Source organism: Bubalus bubalis, chromosome 5 (assembly GCF_019923935.1).
Source record: "Bubalus bubalis isolate 160015118507 breed Murrah chromosome 5, NDDB_SH_1, whole genome shotgun sequence".
In the NCBI taxonomy this organism is placed as follows: Eukaryota; Metazoa; Chordata; class Mammalia; order Artiodactyla; family Bovidae; genus Bubalus; species Bubalus bubalis.
The window spans coordinates 6,352,336-6,361,372 of NC_059161.1; positions in this window are offsets into that span (position 1 = coordinate 6,352,336).

Below are 9,037 nucleotides of genomic sequence, written 5' to 3' on the forward strand. Positions count from 1 at the left end.
GGAAGGACTAGTACTGAATCTTCAATATTTTGGCCGCCTAATGCAAAGTGCCGACCTACTGGAAAAGACCCTGATGCTGGGAAAGATTGAAGGCAAGAGGAGAAGGTGGCGACAGAGGATGAGATGCTTGGATGGCATCACTGACTCAACGGACATGAGTTTGAGCAAACTCTGGGAGACAGTGAAAGACAGGTAAGCCTTCTGTGCTGCAGTTTATGGCTTCGCAGAGTCTAACACAACTTAGCCACTGAATAACAACAACTATTGTAGTGAAGTTTTATTCTAATTTCATTTTCAGATTATTCCTTCCTAGTGTGTGGAACGGGAGAGCCTGGTGGGCTGCCATCTATGGGCTCGCACAGAGTCGGACACAGCTGAAGCAACTTAGCAGCAGCAGCAGCATTGTGTGGAAATGCAATTAATTTTTATAGATTGATCTTATATTCTGAGCTTGATTATTAAGTTCTAAGAGTTTTTTGTGGATTCCTTAAGAATTTCTGTATACAATATAATGTCATCTGCTAATAGAGATAGAATTTAACTCTTTTCAGTCTGAATGTCTTCCTTCCTCCTTCCCTCCATCCTTCTCTTCCTTCTTTCCTTCCTTCCTGATTTTCTTCTTTTCTTTCTTTCTTTCTCTACTTTTCTCATTGTTTACATAGAGATATCAGTACTACATTGAATAGAAGTGGCAAGAGTGGTCATCTTCGACTTTTCCCTGATTTTAGGGAGGAAAGCATTCAATATTTTACCCTTAAGTGTGATGTTATAGTTATGGATTTTTTTGTAGATGCCTTTTATCAGGTTGATAAACCATTCCTAGCTTATTGAGCTCCTTTCATTTTATGTTATCTCCATGTTTTTTTAGTTTAATGTTATTATGGTTTATTCCATCAACAAAAGTCATAGCCATAACATTTTTTGAGATAATACATTTTTCCTTGGGTTTCTGGTAAGGCTGTTGTGAGACAATACCCTTAAGATTCCTAGAAGCTTTCTATTTTGATAGAAATTATCTGTGAGGCATGACCTTAAGATTATTGGAGCAGTGTATTTTGGGGGTTTGAGATAACACCTTAACTATTTCTGAAGTTTTAACATTAATCTTTCTAGTCACAATATTGGTTTCCTCTTCATATGAAGCTCTGTATTTGACCTTTCTGATGCAACTCTAAGATTTGACCTTTGCCTGGAAACCATTTCTTAATTTTAGCATCATTTTCCATTTGGGGAGATGAGTAATGAGAAATGGCTTTAGTTTTCAAACCTAGTAAATCCTGGTTCTTTTATATTTAACAGCTCTTCAGCTTATTGCTTTCCTATTGTATGTAAGCAGCTAGAAGAATCTGAGTGAAACCTTTAACACCCTGCCTGGAAACCTCCTTGGCTAGATCATGCAATTCATTGGGTGAAATATATTTCCCTATGTTGTCATCAGTAATAATGTTACTATTTTCTGTCACTTCATAATAAAGGTGACCTTTCCTCAAGCTTCAGATAGCATTTTCCTCAATATTTTAAAGCCCTCAGAGACAGCCTCCTTAGGACCATCCAGTCTCAACTAACAGATTCGTCAAAGGCAGTTCAGATTCTTCCCTCTCTTTGGTCCCAAAGCCTCTTTAGGTCTTTGTTACAACAGGTCTCCACTTGCGATACCATATCCACTCTAGGTATTATGATTGCACCACAAGCTACTCTGAATCTTAGGAGCTTAAACAATGACAGAGTTTGTTTTACTCATGAATCTGCAATTGGAGGTTCTGCTCAGCAGGATAACTCGCCTCCACCTCACAGCAGCTGAACCACTCGAACAGTGAGAACCAGAGTCGTCTGAAGGCTTCTTCACTCACATGTTTGAAGTTGATGCAGATGCTCAGCTGGAATCTTAGCTGAGCATGTTAACCAGAACACATCCAGGCCCCTGTCCATGTGGCTTGGGCTTCCTCACAGCCTGATGGCTTGGCCCCAAGGTCAAGCACATGAAGGGGGTGGGGAGAGAAAGAGAAAGCAAGGCAAGGAGCCCTGGCACCTGTTCTAAGGTAGCTCTAGAAGTCACACAATGCCATTTCTACCACATTCCATCCAAGTGTGCCCAGGGTACAGGGAAGGGAGAGAGTCTTTACCTTGTGATGAAGGGCAGCAAGGTCTGCAAGAGCATATTGGATGGAAATACTGCTGTGAACATTTTTGATAATTACAATCACCCACAGGAATCAACTTGTCTTCTTTATGGAAATGTTGTATCACAATTATCCTTGAAAAGAGTAGAGCTGCATATGAATTCATGGGTAAGGTAAAGTGTGTATTTATCATATGTATTTAACAATACTTTTTTCCTCCTTTGAATATGCAGGTCACTTATTAGAACCTGGGCTGGGCTGAGTTGCTTTATCTTAAATTTCTTTTCAATTATCCCCAACCTGCCTTTCATTTCTGTTTTTGTGCCATTTCTATATGTCTCTCATACAGAAGCAATAAATTGGACAGAAGTAATTCACTGAATCAATCAGAAATTGTCGAGGTTTGGGGTACTGAATAATACCGTTCAGTGCCTTAGGGTTTGGGGGTTTTTTCCACTATAGATGCAGGCCTTTGAACAAATGTTCTTGCTCTCACAGGGAGCTAAGAATGAGCTGTGCATGTCTCTGTAGACAAAGGACAGAGCTACGGCTCTATTTCTTCAGTTCGACTTAACCCCCAGCATCGGGATTCATCAGCATACATCCGCATTATGCTGTCTGCCCATGATCAGTGTCTCAAGAACTGAGCGCCAGTAGGAAGAGAAGCAGTCTGCAGTAACCTGTGGGCATTAATCAAGGCCGCTCTGGGCTGCCTCCAGAGGAACACATGTCTAATGGTCACATAGAGAGAAGAGAGTAGAAATCATTCTGGTTGATGCTATTCTGGCCTCTGTCGAGGGATGAAGAGATGGACTCACCATGCTTTGAAATGTAATGCAAACTTAGAAACCAGAATGATAGACAGAATAAAAGAGAGAGGCTAATGTTTCCTTCCTTTGAAACTTCCTAAAATAGCCAACTTCCCATTCAGCAGACCAGGTCCATAAAGTTGTATTTCTTGTTTTTCTTTTCATAACGATGTCATCAGCATTAATGCTACCATCCCTACTGAAAGTGAAAGGCATCCCTTGGCACTAGTCCTGTGGCATCATGATTCTTGAGCACTGAAGTTGGCACCAGCCAGAGTGGAGAAGCAGTAAGCATAGAAGTCATCACTCCAAAGAAAGCTAAAGAAGTCTCCAGATGTCAGTTACACAGGTAACAAAGGCAAAGGAGGAAAGTTCAAAATCAGCATGGACAGAGGCCAAACGGCTCCAGGCTGGGCGTCCAAGCCCTTGAGGAAAGAAAGGCTCAGGTTCTGACCAAGGGACCAGATGCTATAGGGTCTCATCCTGTTTGGATTAGCAGAATGATGTGGGTGGCTGGATGGGAAGGGAGAAGATTAAACTGGGAGTTAGGAAACTTGGTATCTACTCATGACTCCACCACTAACTCAAGACCTCGCTTGTGCCTGTGTCAAATGGGGAGGTTGTTTCTTATGCTCTTTGAATTACTCTCCAGCTCTGATATTCCCTTCTCCCACATAATGTATTTCTCCCATATGTCCTTGCTCATAGAGAGTGCGCGCTAGCTGTTACCCAGGCTCACGAGCTAAAGCGAGACAGTCCAAGGATTTGCATCTTGTTCTAAACAGTTTCTTTAGGATCCTTTAGGGATTCTGATCTTACCACCAGAAACAGACTTCTAACAAAACCTTTCTGCAAGCAGGCTAGTGTTAGCATCATGCATGTGTGCCAAGCTGTCTCAGTCGTGTCCGAATCTTTGCAACCCCATGGACTGTAGCCCACCAGGCCCCTCTGTCTTCGGGATTCTCCAGGCAAGAACACTGGAGTGGGTTGCATGTAAGTAATTTGCAGGCACCCCTAAGCAGACAGAGGACAGCTTGGTTTTTCATAGCAAAATGCCTCATGAAGAGTGCTTGCTAAAGAAATTGCTGGCTGAAGGGTTTGGGAACTGGGGTGTGCCTGCCCTGGAAGAGATAGGAATGTTTTGGGAAAGCAACACATTTGGTGTAAGGATTTGGAGATTTTGCCTCCCCTCCAGTGCTTGTGTATCCTTTTCATTAAGTTCCTTCCCATTCTCAGTGAATAAAATGTGTGAAATCATAGAGGAAATAATAGGTCCGTTCCTCTCTATGCCCAGTTTGGGGCCAAGCCAGTTAGTTATCTTGAGCATGTCCCTCACTACTGTGCATCTAACAAGTTCATCTGTAAAATGGGACTGTCTTCCTCACAAAGTGAGGTATCAATTTTATTAAATAAATCTTACATGTGTTATTCTTTGCAAATAAATGCTGTAAAACATGTTTTTAAAGTACTGTTAGTGCGGGATTATCAGACTTCCTGGAAACTCTTGCAGTAGTTTGGATTAGCTTCTTCTTTTTTTTTTTTTTCAGGTACAGATGGAGAGATTCAAAGTCAGAGATTTTTGGCTTCCAAAGCAACCAAGCACTTAGGACTGTGCGGTAGGAAGCGGCACCACAGAGGGAACAGCAAAGGTAGGGACAACCCACAGAGTCTAGCCTTTTCAGAGGAAATAATGAGCCATTCAGTTACTGCTCTGTGGACTTAAAAAAAAAAAAAGAAAAGAAAATTTGGAAAATGTTAGTTCAACCACTGCTACCTAAAAATGCTCACTGCTCAACTTGCCTGCTGCAAATTAAGCCACCAAATAATGGAGAGGTGCTGCAGATGTTGGAATCAAGAATGTTTTAAAGATCATCAGCCTCCTTGGCATCTAATCACATTTTAAAATAAAAACGAAGCTTCTAACCCAGCCCCAGAACCCTGAGCCTTTCTTTCTTCAAGGGCTTGGACACCCAGCCTGGAGCCTTTTGGCCTCTGTCCATGGCTGATTTTGAACTTTCCTCCTTCTCCTTTGGTCCTTATCTCAGCAGGTGAAAAGTGGTGGGTTTGGCTAGCTTGGGTTTTAATAAGTCTCCCCAAATGCACCGAATATGGGAACAATTTAATGATCAAAGACAGGAATTGGAATCAATGAGCATTTCCAAAGTGTTTACTGAGTACTTAGTCACCTCCCAGCAGTGTGCTGAGTTAGTGAGGACACCCAAGAAGGTGCAGTGACTTTGGTTACAAAAAAACTATGAGTTTTCCATAGTAGAATAATGAATTTCTCAAAAGTCCCCAGCAAGATGTCTTGAACTCAGACCTCTGTGTCTCTGGCTATGCCAACCTGTTTTCCTATTTTTGTTCATCTTTGAAAATTGTCCTGGCATTATAGATATTTTGTCTCTATGACTTCTGTGTTTGATTTAGACTCCCCATTTCCCTTTCCCTCTTTAGCCCATCTTACTCTTACTTCCCAGCAGTTTTCTGCTTTCTGTGCTTCTCCATAGCATTCTGATTTCATCACTGATTGACTCTCTCTGCACTTCTGTTTGATGCTTCTGACCAGGGGCTGTGTTCCATCCTCTGTCCAGTTCTGTCTCGTTGTCCACCGAACAGGGGGCTTCTTTACTACTCAGTTCTTTGATGTCAGCTCCCTCCTGGTAGGCTGGTCCATGGTGAATGGAATAATATCCAATACCCTAGCAGGAAGTGAAACCTTGACTAATAACTATCTAGTCATGGGATTTTCTTTAAAGAAAGTAACTTGGTACTACATATTGAGACCTTAAAATGACCAAACCAGTTACCCTAGACATTTCTCGTGTAATAATCCACTTTAATACATTGTCTCTTAAACTAGATAATTATTTACTGGTAAAAATTTATTGGTGAAAATATTCAAGTATGGTGAGATAAACTTTTCAAAATACAATGTAGATTTTAATAATTTACTCCATAAATGTTTGCTTAATGAAGAATAGCGTCAAAGCTTAAAAGAGATTAGATGTCCATACTTGATTTTGTACTTTCCAGTCTTCTATTGAAACATCTTTTTAAGAGGCAGAAAACAGTCAGAAAACCAGAAACCAATTAAATTATTCAATGATGCCATTCAAACTAATGTGAATTTCTTGGAGGAAATATTCCTGACTCTGGTGTGTCCGGGCAAGACAAAAAGTCTATTCAGACACATAAAATGAAATGACCCATCAAAAGCAAATGAAAATAGATTTATAGCTATTTGTGCATTTTACCTTTACATTCAAGATACATTCAAGATATGGAGTCTGAGCCAGAATCAAACAACTTGGTAGTCTTTCTTCCACCACAGAGCTTCCCTGGTGGCTCAGGCAGTAAAGAATCTGCCTGTAGTGCAGGAGACCTGAGTTAGATCCAGGAGTTGGCAGATTCCCTGGAGAAGGGAATGGCTACCCACTCCATTATTCTTGCCTGGAGAATTCCATGGACAGAGGAGAAGTAACTTCTGAGATTCATAATGATACTGCCTCCGTTGAAACCCTTTCTCTCATCAGTACTTATTTTGCTTCTGAAACTATTTGGAAGTCTCCAACGTCCAGCAACGCAAAATGGCTGGAGATAGAAGAGGAGTTTATGAACTGTGGCAGCCAAAATATATTCTCATATATGTAATCAGATGTGGGAACCCATGAAAGAGGTTAGAGGATAAAAGAATTGCAAGTACCATGAAGTTAGTTGAAATATTAATGTAAATTTTTTTTAACAAACATAAGTGTTAAAGTAAAAGCTATCTAGAGAGAGTAAGGTAGAACAAAAATAATATCTAGTTTTGTAACTTTATGTTATGTTATAAAGGTTGTGTAATGTTGAGTTGAAGGAAATAAAGTTATAGTGAATTTCTTGTTTTACATTAAGATACATTCATTTTTTGGTCAATAACACATTAAGATGAATTATAATTTTGGACGATTATAATGATAAAGTGACAAAAAATTTGGCAATTCAAAAATATGAGAAGAGATACAGATTTTAAATAATATAATTAGCTTTTTAAAATTAGGAACTTTAATGACTGTAAACCAGACCTTAAAATTAATACATATTTCCAAATATCCATGGAGCGTTACCAAAGTTGGCCATATGCTACTTTAAAGAGAATGCTAATAAATTCCAAGGGACTATTAACAAAAGTTCTTCCAACATTTTTTTTTTTATCTTTTCAGTCCCCATAGCCAAACTACTGAAATAAAATCATACCTACTGATGGTATATTTAAACTCAGTGTATGTATATCATCCCATTTTAACACCCATTTTGATTCCCAACATCAGTAGTTTTAGAGTTTGGGGCATGGACCCAGCTTTGCTAAATAGACTGTATCTGAATATCAAGATTCCACTTAGGTAGCAGAAAGCAGGAAAGAGTCTTGCTCCCAACTTAACACAAGAAAAGGATGAATAATTTACAAAAATCACAAGCTTTCTTGAAGCCAAATATGAATTCAGGTTGAAGAAAAACCAACTAATCTGAAATACAAGGAAAGAAAAGACATTTCTCAGCAGATATAAGAGGTAAGCACTGGCTAACCTGGACCAGAGCAGGGGGGCCAGCTGGTGCTCCCATGCAAGCAAAGGGATTTCAGCTAAAATGTTCAACAAATTGGCAGAAGGAGTGAAAGTATAGAGCTACAGTCACACAGGAAGCTTGAAACCATTTCAAGCCTCTTCTTTATCAGCTTTATTTTAGAAATTTTGGGAGTCAGATTATCAAGCCTCAGAAAGAACCCTTAGGTTGCAGCCTTATGGGAGGGGAATAACCATTGCTAAGGTGGGCATGAAGCCCTGTTCAATACTTAATACTTAGAGAAGGTGGCAAATAATACTTAATACTAAGAGAGGGTGGCAAATTGTAGCTTCTTCAAAGCACAGGTGAATACTCATTTTATTGAAGATAAGAAAATAGAAAGAGCCCTCTACCTCTATGGGAAAGGCAGGAAAGCATTCTAGGTCCACATCATTACAGATCTAACCCTGCAGCGGAAAAGTATCACCTAGGAAGTCCATCCATGGGACCCAGGAACTCCGGGTTTGTCCAAGACTGAAGCTGAATCAGGACCACAAAGAAATTCCCTCTGGCCCCTGCAGTCAGACTGGTAAGCATCTTATAGTTACAAGTAACAGCAGTTTGCTGCTTGGGATCAAAAGTATGAAGAAATTTCTCTGAGGTACAAATTCACAGGGAAAACATAGTTGAATATGATAAAGAATCATTTAAAAAAATCCACCATCAACAAAGACCCCACCCTACGCAAAAGGTAAGTGGCAGATGAACTTGAACTCAATGTTTTATTGAGGGTAACTTTCACAACAAAACCCAGATCTTAACTAGCTCAACACTTGACCACCTTGACTCAACACCCCACACTAAAAGTCTAACAGAAAATCATGTCCATTTCTAGATATATTCCTTACTTGAATCTCAACTGTCTTGTAGTCCATGTTTGACTTTTAACCTCAAGTTACAAGAAACACAAAAAGGAGCACACGCAATACTGTCAAGAATCAGGGCAATCAACAAAATCACATACAGATATGACCCATTTGAAGGGTATATCAGACAAAGGACTTAAAGATAACTCTGAATAATAAGTTAATGTATCTAGTGGAAATGGGACAACATGTGTAATATAAAAAGATCAGAGAATGTTAGTAGAGATATGAAAACTAAGAGAGTCGATTGAAAATGCTGAAAATAATTACAGGAAAACACATGATGATAAATAAGTAATAACTTCTACAGGCTTATTAGTGCTCTTGGCACAGCTGGAAAAATGTCAGCCTAAAGACAGACCAATAAATATTACCCAAACTGAAACATAAAGACACACGCACACACAAAGCATGAAAAGCTGTGGAACAGTATCCTACAGTCTGACATACGTGCAGTTAAGTTTCTAGAAAGAAAAGAGAGAGAGAGAAGTAACAGAAGATAGAAGAAATATTTCAAAATATAATGGTTGAGAATTCTCCAAAAATAATGACAGACATCAAACCATAGCAACTTTAGCGCAGAGTGGGGGAAAGAACATTTTACATATAGAGGAACACAGATAAGAATTACAGCAGACAC